This window comes from Arachis stenosperma, chromosome 10 (genome assembly GCF_014773155.1).
Source record: "Arachis stenosperma cultivar V10309 chromosome 10, arast.V10309.gnm1.PFL2, whole genome shotgun sequence".
Lineage (NCBI taxonomy): Eukaryota > Viridiplantae > Streptophyta > Magnoliopsida > Fabales > Fabaceae > Arachis > Arachis stenosperma.
The window spans coordinates 75,758,098-75,775,288 of NC_080386.1; the positions used below are offsets into that span (position 1 = coordinate 75,758,098).

General features: G+C 40.0%; 1 non-coding gene across 1 annotated transcript; it reads left to right on the forward strand.

The window, feature by feature from the left end:
• The first annotated feature begins 312 nt into the window (after positions 1 to 312).
• On the forward strand, positions 313 to 420 carry LOC130959228 (small nucleolar RNA R71). The gene has a single exon (XR_009078321.1). It is a non-coding gene; the product is annotated as a small nucleolar RNA R71 (small nucleolar RNA).
• The last annotated feature ends 16,771 nt before the right edge of the window (positions 421 to 17,191 follow it).

The following is a 17,191-nucleotide window of genomic DNA, read 5'->3' on the forward strand; positions in this document are numbered from 1 at the left end:
GCTTGGTGCATTTTGCATTCCAGACAGACTTTGAGAAATCAAATTGACTTGTTGAGTCAATATCTTGTTCTGAGCCAATATGGCATTCAGAGTGTCAATCTCAAGAACTCCTTTCTTCTGACTAGTCCCATTGTTCACAGGATTCCTTTCAGAAGTGTACATGAATTGGTTATTTGCAACCATTTCAATTAGCTCTTAAGCCTCTGTAGGCGTCTTCTTCAGATGAAGAGATCCTCCAGCAGAGCTATCCAAAGACATCTTGGATAGTTCAGAGAGACCATCATAGAAAATACCTATGATGCTCCATTCAGAAAGCATGTCTGAAGGACATCTTCTGATTAAGTGTTTGTATCTTTCCCAAGCTTCATAGAGGGATTCTCCATCCTTCTGTCTGAAGGTTTGGACTTCCACTCTAAGCTTACTCCATCTTTGTGGTGGAAAGAACTTTGCCAAGAAGGCATTGACTAGCTTTTCCCAAGAGTCCAGGCTTTCTTTAGGTTGAGAATCCAACCATATTCTAGCTCTGTCTCTTACAGCAAAAGGGAATAGCATCAGTCTATAGACCTCAGGGTTAACCCCATTAGTCTTGACTGTGTCACAGATTTGCAAGAATTCAGCTAAGAACTGATGAGGATCTTCCATTGGAAGTCCATGGAACTTGCAATTCTGTTGCATTAGAGAAACTAATTGAGGCTTGAGCTCAAAGTTGTTTGCTCCAATGGCAGGGATAGAGATGCTTCTCCCATAGAAATCAGGAGTAGGTGCAGTGAAGTCACCAAGCACCTTCCTTGCATTGTTGGCATTGTTGTTGTTTTCGGCTGCCATGTGTTCTTCTTCCTTGAAGAATTCGGTCAGGTCCTCTAAAGAGAGTTGTGCCTTGGCTTCTCTTTAGCTTTCTCTTCAAGGTTCTCTCGGGTTCAGGGTCAGCTTCAACAAGAATGCCTTTGTCTCTGCTCCTGCTCATATGAAAGAGAAGAGAAGAAGAAAGTGTGGAATCCTCTATGTCACAGTATAGAGATTCCTTGAAATGTCAGAGGAAAAGAAAAATAGAAGAAAAGAAGGTAGAAGAATTCGAACTTGATTAGTTTAGAGTTCGAATTGTGCATTAAGAAGGAGTGGTACTCCATAAATAGAAGGATGTGGGAAGGAGGGAAGAGAATTTTCGAAAATTCAATTAAAAGATTTTGAAAACATTTTGAAAATTTGATTGATAATTTTCGAAAATTCAAAGTGCAAAAGAAATCAAGTGATTTTTGAAAAAGATTTTGAAATTAGAAGTTTAAAAAGATTTGATTGAAGACTATTTGAAAAAGATGTGATAAAAAAGATTTGATTGAAAAGTTATGGTTTTAAAAAGATGTGATTGAGAAGATATGATTTGAAAACAATTTAAAAAGATTTGATTTTAAAAATTAATGACTTGCCTAACAAGAAAAGATATGATTCAAAACATTAAACCTTTCTCAACAGAAAAGGCAACAAATTTGAGATGTTCAATCAAATCATTAATTGTTAGTAAGTATCTTTGAAAAAGGAAAGAAATTGATTTTGAAAACATTTGATTGAAAAGATATGATTTGAAAAAGATTTGATTTTGAAAAAAACTTTGAAAACTTGAAAAAAAATTGATTTGAAAACAAAATCTTCCCCCTAGCACCATCCTGGCGTTAAACGCCCAGAATGGTATACATTCTGGCGTTTAACGCCCAAAATGCTACCTCTTTGGGCGTTAAACGCCCAACCAGGTACCCTGGCTGGCGTTTAAACGCCAGTCTGCCTTCTTCACTGGGCATTTTTGAATGCTCAGCTTTTTCTGTATAATTCCTCTGCAGTATGTTCTGAATCTTCAATTCTTTGTATCATTGACTTGAAAAGACACAAATTAAAAATATTTTTGGATTTTTAATAATCAAAATGCAAAAGGAATCAATTAACAATGCATGCAAGACACCAAACTTAGCAGTTTGTATACTATTGACACTAACAATATGAGAATGCATATGAGACACACAAAATGCTTCAAGTCAATAAAATTCAAAGATTAGAACACAAAAATCATCAAGAATTACTTGAGGATCCTTAAGACACATGAATGAATGCATGCAATTGACACTAAACTTAAGATGAGACACTAGACTTAAGCATGAAACATCAAATATTTTTGGTTTTTATGATTTTGTAAATTTTTTTTTTGTGTTTTTCGAAAATTAAGTGGGAAAAGGTATCAAAATCCTTGATGAGAATTCCAGGAATCAGTGCAATGCTAGTCTAAGACTCCGGTCCAGGAATTAGACATGGCTTCACAGCCAGCCAAGCCTTCAAGGAAAGCTTCGGTCCAAAACACTAGACATGAGCAAAGGTCAGCCAAATCTTAGCAGATCACTGCTCCAAGAGCAAAATTGATGAGAATCAACAAGCTCTTGTGGTGATAAGTTGAAACCTCGGTCCAATCAGATTAGACATGGCTTCTCAGCCAGCCAGATTTCAACAAATCATCATGAAACTCTAGAATTCATCTTCAAGAATTTCGAAAAAAAATAAATACCTAATCTAAGCAACAAGATGAACCGTCAGTTGTCCAAACTAGAACAATCCCCGGCAACGGCGCCAAAAACTTGGTGCGCAAAATTGTGAACAATACTTTTCACAACTCTCATAATCCCTGGTCATGAACTCCAAAAACTTGGTGGTTCAATTCCATGGCATTACACAACTTCGCACAACTAACCAGCAAGTGCACTGGGTCGTCCAAGTAATACCTTACGTGAGTAAGGGTCGATCCCACGGAGATTGTTAGCATTGAAGCAAGCTATGGTCATCTTGTAAATCTTAGTCAGGCAAACTCAAATGTATATGATGATGAACGAAAATAACATAGAAGATAAAGATAGTGATACTTATGTATATCATTGGTGTAAGAGCTTCAGACAAGCGTATGAAGATGCCTTCCCTTCCGTCTCTCTGCTTTCCTACTGCCTTCATCCAATCCTTTCTTACTCCTTTCCATGGCAAGCTCGTGTAGGGTTTCACTGTTGTCAGCAGCTACCTCCCATCCGCGCAGTGAAAGCTAATGCACGCACTCTGTCACAGTGCTGCCAATCACCGGTTTGGTTCCCTCCCCTACCGGAATAGAATCACTCTTTTGCGTCTGTCACTAACGCCCAGTAGGTTACAGGTTTGAAGCACGTCACAGTCATTCAATCATTGAATCCTACTCAGAATACCACAGACAAGGTTAGACCTTCCGGATTCTCTTGAATGCTGCCATCAGGTCCTGCCTATACCACGAAGACTCTGATCTCACGGAATGGCTGGCTCGTTTGTCAGGCGAGCACTCGGTTGTCAGGCGATCAACCATGCATCATGCAATCAGAAATCCAAGAGATATTCACCAAGCCTCGAATGCTTGTAGAACAAGAATGGTTGTCAGTCACCTTGTTCATGAGTGAGAATGGTGATGGGCGTCAATCATCACCTTCATCATGTTGAAGAACAAGTGATATCTTGGATAAAGAACAAGCGGAATTGAATGGAAGAACAATAGTAATTGCATTAATACTCGAGGTACAGCAGAGCTCCACACCTTAATCTATGGTGTGTAGAAACTCCACCGTTGAAAATACATAAGAACAAGGTCTAGGCATGGCCGAATGGCCAGCCTCCCAAAGGTCTAAGATAGCATAAAACAAAGATAGCTACCAAAGTCTCCTATTACAATAGTAAAAGGTCCTACTTATAGAAAACTAGTACATAGATGAGTAAATGACATAAAAATCCACTTCCGGGCCCACTTGGTGTGTGCTTGGGCTGAGCAATGAAGCTTTTTCGTGTAGAGACTCTCCTTGGAGTTAAACGCCAGCTTTAGTGCCAGTTTGGGCGTTTAACTCCCAATCAGGTGCCAGTTCCGGCGTTTAACGCTGGAATTTCTTGAGGTGACTTTGAACGCCGGTTTGGGCCATCAAATCTTGGGCAAAGTATGGACTATTATATATTGCTGGAAAGCCCAGGATGTCTACTTTCCAACGCCGTTGAGAGCGCGCCAATTGGGCTTCTGTAGCTCCAGAAAATCCACTTCGAGTGCAGGGAGGTCAGAATCCAACAGCATCTGCAGTCCTTTTGAGTCTCTGGATCAGATTTTTGCTCAGGTCCCTCAATTTCAGCCAGAAAATACCTGAAATCACAGAAAAACACACAAACTAATAGTAAAGTCCAGAAAAGTGAATTTTAACTAAAAACTAATAAAAATATACTAAAAACTAACTAGATCATACTAAAAATATACTAAAAACAATGCCAAAAAGTATACAAATTATCCGCTCATCAGGCCGCGCGAGCCATGCGGCCGCGTCACTGCGATTTGCGCTCCTTCGCGCGGTCGCGTGAGCCATGCGACCGCGTCACTTTTCGCTGGTTATCTCCTCAAATTCTTGTGTTCCTTCCATTTTTGCTAGCTTCCTCTCCAATCTCCGTCTCATTCATACCCTATGAAGCCTGAAACACTCGACACACAGATTACGGCATCGAATGGAATAAAGGAGAATTGAAATTAAATAATTAAAGTCTCTAGGAAACAATTTTCAAACATGTAATAAAATTAGGAAGGAAATCTAAATGCATGCTAAATTGATGAATAAGTGGGTAAGGATCACGACAAAACCACACAATTAAACACAATATAAACTATAAATTAGTGATTTATCAACCTCCCCACACTTAAACATTAGCATGTCCTCATGCTAAATTGAAGGAGACAAGGAAATAAGTATGAACATGCAGAAACTCATGAAATACAATGCAATCCTACATATATAAATAAATGCAACTATATGATTATTATCCACTTGATCAAAAGTAAATAAGCCCTTCAAAACAATTACAAATCAAATTCCACTAATTCTATCATCATATAATAAAACCGATAAAAGTGCAAGAAGATAGCTTATGAAGGCCGGAAACATGAAAATTCAAGCATTGAACCCTCACTGATAAAGTATGTATGCTCTAATCTCTAGTGTATAGGGTAATCACTCTATCCTTCTCTAGTCATGCTTTCTAACTTTTGTTTTTCTCTTAACCAATCAACAACAGTTAATATACCAATGCAAACATCATGAGGTCTTTTCAGGGTTGTAATGGGGCCAAGGTGCAGGTAAGGATATATGTATGGCTAAGTGAGCTTTATAAATTGAATCTTTAATTAACCTAAGCTCTCACCTAATATACATATATTCTATATACTTTTAAATTCATGCCTAGCTACCCATAATTCCCTTTTCCAACCCATACTCATGTTCAACCTTGTATTTTAATTCTATCATATGTGCATTGATCTTTGAATTCTGAATTTAGCATTGGGGTAATTTTGTCCCTTTATTTATTGATTTTTTTTATATATATAAATAAAGCTTATCAATGCACATAGATTTTTCATTCTTATATTTTCACATGAGCGGGTTCATGACACATTCCCTTAACAACTTTTGTTCCCACAATTTCCCATACTTAACTAGCACACACAATTCTATCTTAAGCTAACCAAAGATTCAATTTGGGATTTGCAATTGTTTTTCAGCTTAAGGTTAGTAATGTGGTACAATATAGAACAAATGGGGTTTTAAAAGCTCAAAGTGGTTAAGAAGGGTAATTGAAAAGGGTAGGCTTGATTTGGATAAGTGAGTTTAAACAAATAATGGCCTCAATCATGTTCAAGCATGTAAATATAATAAATATTGGACATATAAGATAAAACAAAATATAGATTACAATCATAGAGAAGTAAACACACAAGAATAAAATAATTATGGTTAAATAATATAACCATACATAAAGGCTCAAATCTTTCACAGGTTGTGTGTTCTTTAGCTCAAACATCATGTTCCAAATACAACTCAAGCAGATTTATCATGAAAATTTTGAAAAATTAGTGAAATTTTGTTCCAAAGATAGATTTTTAAAAGAAACTTATTGTCTTTTCAATCAAGTAGAACATGCATGCAACTATCCTAACCTATGCAATTTATTCTATTCTATAAAAGAAAGAAAAATCTAACTAAAATATCCTAATTATTGGTGTCAGAGAAGAGAATTTACCTCCGGAAGTCAGGTACTGACCGACCTCCCCACACTTAAGGCTTTGCACTGTCCTCGGTGCCGTTTGTCAGGAACAGGGGTGGGCTGGTAGTAGTATCTCCACAGTCGGGATCATCATGGCTCCCGGTGCTGGTAAAAGAAATGGAGTCCAGGGTATCTGAGTCTCTGTAGCGTCCCTTGAGTAGCTCCTTGAGGTGTTTGAATCGGCGCTCGTTACGGCGCTCTCTCATCTTTGCTTTCTATTCATGCCGATCCAACTTTTCAAGTATCTGCTGGAGCAATTTCTCAGTGGTAGATGCTTGTGGTGTTGAAGAAGGAATATCTTCAACCGGCGCAGGAGGCTGGCTTGTAGTGGCTGCTGAAAGTCTGAGGTATTTCCCGTTAGGGACATATTGATCATCCCGTGGAAGCATGGCTTTGGTGTCCCCAGCTCTGCAGGAGACTCCAGCTGCTGAGACAAGATTTGAGACCAAGGCGGGGAAAGGTAAGTTGCCCGCGATTTGTACATGCTCCATAGCATGCCGGATGTGTCTTGAAAGATCCAGAGGTTGGTCTGTAAGGATGCACCATAGTAGAACAGCCATGTCCGCAGTGAAGGAGGACTCATGAGTGCTCGGGAAGACGTAATGGGACATGATCTGTGCCCATATGCGAGCCTCCAAAGTAAGTGCGGAAGCCAAGATTCCCTTAGGGCGGTTGCGGTGGTATCCGTAGATCCAACGGCTGCCAGGTAAAGCAATGACTCTGAGAACGGAGTCCCAGTCAAATTGGTATCGCTGGCGCTGAAGGGTGGCTTCTTGAAAAGCGTCCATTCCTGCTGGAATAGGGGGAAGACTCAGAACTTGCTGAATGGCCTCTTCTGTAATGGGGACTTGCTTCTGCCGGACATAAACAGACTGCAAGGTTGGTATGTAGAAGTTGGAGTAGAACTCAACTACCCAAGAAAGATTGACCTGCCTTGGCTGTCTCCGTAGAAAACCCCATTGTCTTCGCTCAATTTGTGGCTCAACAAAGGTGGAAATATTGGGCGGGAGGATGAGAAGGTATTCATTGTTATAGTTCCTTTCTGCTAGGATAGTGAACATCTGCTCACAATAGCGATTGGGAAATCGCGCAGTGTCCTTTGCTGGAAAGGCTTTCTCTTTGTCGTCGACCTTTATTATCCTCTTAATTCTTTTTGTTGAGGGCTTGACTGCGGTTGAAGAAAGCTCTACCACTAATGCTCTTTTAGTTCCTCTTCTTGCTGGTGGTTTGGAAGTAGCTTTCTCTTTTCCTTTCTTGGTGGCCATTCTGAAAGAGGGGAAGAGAAAGAAAATTAAATTCAAAGAGAGAGAGCAAGGAAGAGGGTAGTGTAAGTGATAGTCAATGCACAATAAAGATAAATGGCATTAACACATGGTCCGGATTACATGTAGAAAGCTCATCAATGGAAATATAGCAAGTGCATGTAGGACAATGGAATGCAAGAGGTTTATTTGCATGCAGGCAAAGGCATGAGTAGCATGTATCAAACATTCAATGTCCAAGTTAGGTTACCATTCGTAACAAACTAACTATCACGTTTGTATTGACAATGAAATTTAATTAATAAAATATGAAAGGGAATTTGTGAAAAGCAAGCATTGCAGAGTAGAGTAAAGTAATGTAGAAAAGTGCTTAGTGCTATATGGGCTTTTTCACAAACACATGGCATGCATGGTAAACAAGATATAAAAAGTATGAAATTAAACATGCAAGCAATCCCTTAAATAGGAGAAAAAATAATTGTCAAACAATTTGCAATAATCCACAAGCATATAATGAGGAATGATGATTCAAAAGGTTTCTAACACCATGTAAAAGAAGAAGAAGGAAAAAAATAAAGATTTGAAAAGAAAAAGAAAAGAAAAAGAAAATAATAATATATATAAATAATATAATAAGAATGATAGAAAAGAGAAAAAGGAAGAAGAAGGTAAAACCTTGTTAATGGTGGTGAGAGAGAAAGAGAGTGAAAGGTGAGGTAGAAGGGGAAAGGGAGAAAGAAGGAAGAAGGGGGGAAAAGAAAAAGTAGGGTTTGGAGGAGAAAAAGATAAGATAATGTGGCTTACTGGGTTGAGCTGTGCGGCGCATACGACGCGGCCGCGGACGGCACGCGTTCGCGTAGATGCGCGCCAGGAAGGGGGATGCGATCGCGTCGGTCACGCGGTCGTGTGACCTACGGTGTGCTGCTGGCGCGAGTGCAGCCTCGCTCCAGCACAACTCTCTATTCAATATAATTCAATTGCCAAATTAAGGTGACGCGATCGCGTCGGTCAAGCGATCGCGTGATTGTGCATCAGAAAGTATGTGACGCGGCCGCGTTGGCGACGCGGTTGCGTGACAAGGATTGTGCTTCGAGCACCAATCCAGCACCATTCTCGCACAATATAGCATTGTGCACCCTTTTACGTCGAAAATGCAGGGCACGCGGCCGCGTGGAGCACGCGGTCGCGTGGGAGGCCACGATTTCCAAGCGACGTTGATGCGGCCGCGTGGAGTAAATTGTGCCTTTGGCACGATTCCAGCACTGCTCCTGCGTAACTTTCTGTTCATTTTATTTTTCTTCACTCCACCTGCCATGCAGACGTGTCGCTTATGCGATCGCGTCACGCGGCGAAAAATATATATATATATTTTTTAAGAAAGACAAAGACATGTAATTGAAAGAACACGAAAGCATTAATAAAGAGAAGAGTTATTTAAAGAAGGAAAACTAAAAGTGAAGAAAAGAACGATCATACCACGGTGGGTTGTCTCCCACCAAGCACTTTGCTTTAACGTCCGTAAGTTGGACGCTCCACTAGCTCAATCTGTTGCTATGTAGGGATCTTCCAGGCGGAAGATCTCAAGCTCCTTGCTTTTCTGCACCTTCTCACCATGGTATAGCTTCAGGCGGTGTCCATTAACCTTAATAAGTTCAGAACTGGAAGGATGGCTTAGGTGATAAACTCCGTACGGTTCAGCCTTCTCTATTCTGTATGGACCTTCCCATTTGGATCTCAACTTACCGGGCATGAGCCTCAGTCGAGATTTGTAAAGGAGAACAAAATCTCCAGGTTGGAACTCTCTCTTCTTGATGTTTTGATCATGCACAGCTTTCATCTTTTCCTTGTATATTCTGGAGTTCTCATAAGCTTCTAGGCGAAGGTTCTCCAGTTCCTGCAGTTGCAACTTTCTTTCAGCTCCAGCATCCTCAATTCCCATGTTGCACTCTTTAACTGCCCAGAAGGCTCTGTGTTCGATTTCAACTGGGAGATGACAAGCTTTTCCATAAACTAAGCGGAAGGGGCTCATCCCAATGGGTGTCTTGTATGCTGTTCTATATGCCCACAGTATATCTTGTAGTCTGGTGCTCCAGTCTTTTCTGTGAGGCTTTACTATCTTTTGAAAGATACATTTAATTTCTCTGTTTGACACCTCGGCTTGCCCATTAGTTTGGGGATGGTAAGCTGTTGCAACTTTATGGATTATCCCATGCTTCTTCATCAATCCTGTTAGTCTCCTGTTACAAAAATGGGTGCCTTGATCGCTCACGATCGCTCGTGGTGATCCAAAGCGGCATATAATATGGTTTCTCACAAAGGAAACAACAGTGTTAGCATCATCAGTGCGGGTAGGAATTGCTTCCACCCATTTGGAAACATAATATACAGCTAACAATATATAAAAATATCCACTAGAATTTGGAAATGGACCCATGAAGTCAATGCCCCAAACATAAAAAATTTCACAGAAAAGCATATATTGTTGAGGCATCTCATCCCTCTTGGATATGTTACCAAATTTCTGGTATGGGTGACAAGATTTACAAAACTCAGCAGAATTTCTAAAAAGAGTAGGCCACCAGAATCCACAGTCTAGGATCTTTCTAGCTGTTCATTGAGGACCAAAATGTCCTCCACTCTCAGATGAGTGGCAGGCCTCTAAAATGGACTGGAATTCTGATTGAGGTACACAACGTCTAATTATCTGGTCTGCGCCACATCTCCATAAATATGGGTCATCCCATATATAATATTTAGACTCGCTTTTCAGCTTGTCTCTTTGATGTTTAGAAAAATATGGAGGAAATGTGCGGCTAACTAAATAATTAGCAACAGGTGCATACCAAGGGACTACCTCAGATACTGCTTGCAGGTTGTCAAAAGGAAAATTATCATCTATAGGAGTAGAATCATCCTTAATATGTTCAAGGCGACTCAAGTGGTTTGCAACTAAATTTTGATTACCACTCCTATCCTTGATTTCTAAATCAAATTCTTGTAACAACAGTATCCAACGTATAAATCTTGGTTTGGATTCCTTTTTAGCCAATAGATACTTTAGAGCTGCATGGTCCGAATACACTACTACTCTAATACCAAGTAAATAAGCTCAGAATTTATCCAGAGCAAAAACAATAGCAAGTAGCTCTTTCTCAATAGTAGTATAATTGGACTGGGCAGTGTCTAAAGTCTTAGACGCATAGGCAATAACAAAAGGATCCTTACCTTCACGCTGAGCCAGTGCTGCTCCTACTGCATGGTTGGAAGCATCGCACATGATTTCAAATGGCTGGTTCCAATCGGGTCCTCTCACAATTGGAGCTTGAGTTGGAGCAGTCTTTAGCTTATCAAATGCTTGTTTGCAATCCTCACTGAACTCGAACTCAATATTCTTTTGTAGTAATCTGGATAAGGGAAGTGCCACCTTACTAAAGTCCTTAATAAATCTCCTGTAGAAACCTGCATGGCCAAGGAACGAACGGACTTCCCTCATAGAAGAGGGGTAAGGTAAACTAGAAATAACATTCACCTTTGCTGGGTCTACAGAAATGCCATTATTAGATACCACATGTCCCAATACAATCCCTTGCTTTACCATAAAGTGGCATTTTTCGAAATTCAATACAAGATTTGTATTAATACATCTATCTAATACTCTAGATAATCCATCTAAGCAAAGGTTAAAAGAATCACCATAAACGCTAAAATCGTCCATAAAAACTTCCATACAGTCCTCAATAAGATCAGAGAAAAGACTCATCATGCACCTTTGAAAAGTAGCTGGTGCATTGCACAAGCCAAAGGGCATTCTCTTATAAGCATAGGTCCCAAAAGGACATGTAAAAGTAGTCTTTTCTTGATCCTCAGGAGCTATATGAATCTGGAAATAACCTGTATAACCATCTAAAAAGCAATAATGCGATTTACCTGACAGGCGATCCAGCATTTGATCAATGAATGGAAGTGGATAGTGATCCTTACGAGTAGCTTGGTTGAGACGTCTGTAATCAATGCAGACTCTCCAAGCATTCTGAACTCTAGTTGCTATAAGCTCTCCATGCTCATTTTTCACTGTAGTGACTCCGGACTTCTTGGGCACCACTTGCACTGGGCTCACCCATTCACTGTCTGAAATGGGATATATGATACCGGCCTCCAATAGTCTGGTCACTTCCTTTTTGACAACTTCCAAGATGGTAGGATTCAATCTTCTTTGTGGTTGACGGACAGGTCTTGCTCCCTCTTATAAAAATATTCTGTGCTCGCATATTTGAGGGTTGATTCTCACTATGTCTGCCAAACTCCACCCTATTGCCTTCTTATGCTTCCTCAACACATCAAGTAGCTGTTCTTCTTGTTGAGAAGTCAGTCCTCTTGCAGTAATAACCGGAAACTTCCCCTCATCCTCAAGGTAAGCATATTTGAGATGTGGAGGGAGAGGTTTCAATTCTAACTTTTGATCATGGGTAGGCTCTGGGTTATCTGGGGCTTGTGAAAATGGCGAAGTGTCCTCATTGTCAGTTAAGAGGGTCCCCACACTTGGATCTTGTCCCGTATGCCTCCCTTCAAACTCTTCCTTTTGAACTTCAGCCACACTTTCGTCTATGACATCACACTGGAAGATGGAATGATCTTCTGGGGGGTTGTCAATGATTCCATTCAGATTGAAGATTACTATGCGGCCATCTATTTCAAAGGAGTATGTTCCTGAAAAAGCATCTAATTTGAATTTTGATGTCTTCAGGAATGGTCTTCCAAGTAGGATTGATGATGGCTTATCTGAATCATTATGGGGCATCTCCAAGATATAAAAATCAGTGGAAAATGTGAGCCCTTTAATGTTCACCAAAACATCTTCAGCAACTCCAGCCACTGTAATAATGCTTTTATCTGCTAACACAAAACGAGCTGCCGACCTTTTTAAAGGAGGGAGCCTTAAAACATCATATATAGACAAAGGCATTATACTGATACATGCTCCTAAATCACACATGCAAATATAAATTACTACACCACCAATAGTACAACTAACTATGCAAGGACCTGGATCACTACATTTCTCAGGTAATCCTCCCATTAAAGCAGATATAGAACTACCTAAAAGAATAGTTTCTAATTCATTAATTTTATCTTTATGGATACATAAGTCTTTTAGAAACTTTGCATATTTAGGTACTTGCTGAATAACATCAAAAAGGGAAACAGTTACCTCAACCTTTTTGAATATTTCTACCATTTTAGGATCAGGTTCCAATTGCTTCCTAGGCTTACTTGCAAGTTGTGGGAATGGAATGGGAGTAGTGTTTTCTGTGGTGCCTGCACCTTTTTGTGCTTCTTCCTGTGGTTGAGCTATTTCTTCTTTAATTGTGTCCTGTATATCCTCTTCCTCTTCAACATCTTCGATTTCTACCACCTCTTCAGCTGAGGCGTATTCTGGTGAGCTTGGTTCCTCTTGATTCCTCTCCTGCAGTGTGGTTCCGGACCTCAGGGTGATGGCATTAATGCCTCCCTTTGGATTGGGTAATGGTTAAGAGGGGATTCCAGTGGTGCTTGAGGTTGGTTACTGGAATTTTATGCTAAACCAAGTTGTGTCATAAAAGCTTGCAGAGTAGAGGTGAAACCATTCAGACTGGCGTTAATACTGTTCACGATGGTATTTTCTATGGCCAGTTGTCTTTTCTCAAAAGCTTGTAATAATTCTTCATTAGAAGATACAGAAGAGTGAGTAATTTGAGAGGTTTGCTGCTGATTGTTCGGTGGTCCTTGGTTTTGCCTCAGATGAGGTGCTCGGTAAGGTTGATTTTGCTGCCTGTTGTTGTAATTATTCCACCTCTGATTTCCCTGATTATCTCTGCCTCCCCTATTATTATTGTCCCTCCAATTCTTGTTTGAATTGTCCTGCCATCCATGGTTATTATTTCCACTTTGATTGTACCCGTGGTTAGGGCGGTCATAGAAATTGTGAGTGGATGCCACCATGTTGTCTTCTTGTTGGAGCTGCGGGCATTCATCAGTGTAATGGCTGTAATCAGCACAAATTCCGCAAATTCTTTGTGGGACTAGTTGTTGGTTTTGCTGCGGTTGAGTTTGCTGAGCTTGTTGATTTAACTGCATTTGCTTAAGCAGGTTGGTCATTTCACATATGCTTCGATTTAGAGTAGCAGTCTCTATGCCAGAAGATACTTCTGCAACGGCCCTTGAACGGCCTTGCTTCTGTCTGTGGTTCCGAGTAGATTCAGCTAAATCACTGATCAATTGCCAAGCTTCATCAGTGGTCTTGTACTTCTTCATGGACCCATTGCTGGCACTTTCCAATGTGGTCTTATCTTGGGGCCTCATACCTTGTGTGACATAGCTGAGTAGCACGATCTTGTCAATCATGTGGTGGGGGCATGCTTCCAGAAGATTATTGAAGCGTTCCCAGTATTCAAAGAGAGTCTCATTGTCATCCTGAACAATTGTAGAGATATCCTTCCTCAGTTTATCAGTAACTTCAGATGGGAAGAATTTCTCCAGGAACTCCTTTCTGAGTGTATCCCAGTTGGATACGTTTGCTAGAGGTTGAGTGTAGTACCACTCTCTTGCTTTTCCCTCAAGAGAGAACGGAAAAGCTTTCAGCAGAATTGAAGTTTCATCAGCGCCATCACGCCTGACAGTAGAACAGGCTGCCTGGAAATCCCTCAAGTGCTTGATAGGCTCTTGAGCAGGTAGGCCATGAAACTTCGGCATCAAATTTAGCAGTGCGGTCTTTATTTCAAAATCCGTAGCTACCGCTGGATGATGCGCTTGAAACGGTTGCAGTGTAAAATCAGGAGCTCCTTCCTCCTGAATGGTGATTCTTCTAGCTGCCATGTTTTCTGCACCTAAAACAACCGAATCAGTAGAACGAGGGCTGGTTTCTTCCTCAGATTCACTTTCAGATCCGCCCTCAGAGCGGACTAACCTACGATGTTCTCGCCTTATTCGTGAAATTTTTCTTTCAATTTCAGGATCGAATATTAGCAAGCACGGATTAGGAGGTGAACGTGTCATTTGACGGAAGAAATACGCAGCTCATAGTAGCAAAATTAAATAAAATGCAAATAAATAAATTCTAATTAATAAAATAAGCACTCTATTGCAACTCCCCGGCAACGGCGCCAAAAATTGATGGGGTGCAGAAGCTGGTGAATTAAAAATTTATTAAAATGTTTACGTTGCAAGTATAGTTCTTAACTCACCGAAAATCTGCCTATCAATTTAGAAATATGTCACTGAAAGTTTAAATTAAAATTACTGGGAGTTTTAAGTCCCAGGTCGTCTCCCAACGAGTTGCAGAAAAGTGTGCTGTTTTATTAATCAGATATTCCAAAAAGAGTTGAGCTAAGTAAATTGGGAATTAAATTGAGGAATTTTAAATAATAAAAATAAAAGGCCTTGACTGGGAATTGATTGGTTAGAATCTCTATCATTGATGGTGTGATTGTAAGATTAATTTATAATTAATAGTTGTTCCGTTTGGTTATCCCTTACTAGGTAAGAGAAAGTCAAACAAGTGGAAATGCCAGATCTGTTCACAAGTTGCAATCCACTTAGTTCAAAAGGATTGGTGATGAGCGGATAATTTATACGCTTTTTGGCATTGTTTTTAGTATGATCTAGTTAGTTTTTAGTATATTTTTATTAGTTTTTAGTTAAAATTCACCTTTCTGGACTTTACTATGAGTTTGTGTGTTTTTCTGTGATTTCAGGTATTTTCTGGCTGAAATTGAGGGATCTGAGCAGAAATCTGATTCAGAGGCTGAAAAGGACTGCAGATGCTGCTGGATTCTGACCTCCCTGCACTCGAAGTGGATTTTTTGGAGCTACAGAAGCCTAATTGGCGCGCTCTCAACGGCGTTGGAAAGTAGACATCCTGGGCTTTCCAGCAATGTATAATAGTCTATACTTTGCCCGAGATTTGATGGCCCAAATCGGCGTTGCAAATCAGCCTCAGAATTTCCAGCGTTTAACGCTGGAACTGGCATAAAAATTGGAGTTAAACGCCCAAACTGGCAGGAAAGCTGGCGTTTAACTCCAGAAAAGGTCTCTACACATGAAAGCTTCAATACTCAGCCCAAGCACACACTAAGTGGACCCAGAAGTGGATTTTTACGTCATTTACTCATTTCTGTATACCCTAGGTTACTAGTTCACTATTAATAGGATCTTTTGACATTGTATCTGCACCGGATGACACTTTACACGTTTCTTTGTGTACTTGTTACAGCATGAGTCTCTAAACCCCATGGTTGGGGGTGAGGAGCTCTGCTGTGTCTTGATGGATTAATGCAATTACTACTGTTTCTATTTCAATCATGCTTGCTTCCGTTCTAAGATATCACTTGTTCTTAACCCGGATGAATGTGATGACCCGTGACACTCATCATATTCTCAACTATGAACGCGTGCCTGACAACCACCTCCGTTCTACTTTAGATTGAGTAGATATCTCTTGGATTCCTTAATCAGAATCTTCGTGGTATAAGCTAGAACTGATGGCGGCATTCAAGAGAATCCGGAAGGTCTAAACCTTGTCTGTGGTATTCTGAGTAGGATTCAATGATTGAATGACTGTGACGAGCTTCAAACTCCTGAGGGCGGGGCGTTAGTGACAGACGCAAAAGAATCACTGGATTCTATTCCGGCCTGATTGAGAACCGACAGATGGATAGCCGTGCCGTGACAGGGTGCGTTGAACATTTCCACTGAGAGGATGGGAGGTAGCCACTGACAACGGTGAAACCCTTGCATACAGCTTGCCATGGAAGTAGTCTTGCGTGTTTGAGGAAGAAGACAATAGGAAAGCAGAGATTCAGAAGGCCGAGCATCTCCAAAGCCTCAACCTATTCTCCATTACTGCAAAACAAGTACTTATTTCATGTTCTTTTGCTTTTCACAATCAATCCTGATAATTTCTGATATCCTGACTAAGATCTACAAGATAAGCATAGCTTGCTTCAAGCCGACAATCTCCGTGGGATCGACCCTTACTCACGTAAGGTATTACTTGGACGACCCAGTGCACTTGCTGGTTAGTTGTGCGGGATTGCAAAAGTGTGATTGCAATTTCGCCCACCAAGTTTTTGGCGCCGTTGCCGGGGATTGTTCGAGTTTGGACAACTGACGGCTTATCTTGTTGCTTAGATTAGGACTGTTTTATTTTTGTTAGTTTAGAGTCTTTTAGTTGAGTCTAGTTTCATATTTTAAGTTTGGTGTCAATTGCATGCTTTTCTTTTAATTTTTGAATTTGCATGTCCCTAGTCCCTTTTTGATCTTTAAAAACTCTAAGTTTGGTGTCCTCTTTCTGTTTTTCCCTTAAAAATTTTCGAAAATTAGTGTTTGATTTTCTAAAAATTTTAAGTTTGGTGTCATTTTGTTGTTTTTCTCTCTCTTCATTTCAAAAATCAAATCTTTTTGAAAATCTTTTTAATTGACTAATTGATTCAGTTTTCAATTTGCTTTGATCTTATTTTCTTTTAGTTTTCGAAATTTGATTTTATTTTCCATTTATTTTATTTTATTATTTTCGGTCAAAAAAAAAAATTTATCTACTTGCAATCCATATCATTCCCTTTATCCATCATGGACCTAAGTGAGATTGATCAGTCCAGAAGGACTCTGGGGTCATATGCTAACCCCATTACAGCTGCATATGGGAGTAGCATCTGTACATGATGATTGGATTTTTGACGGTTTAGAATTTTACAAATGAAATCTCGTCGAAGTATAGTCTCTAAACCAACAATAATCCTCTCATACAAAAATTTGTTTGTCACAAGTACAAACCCCTAAAA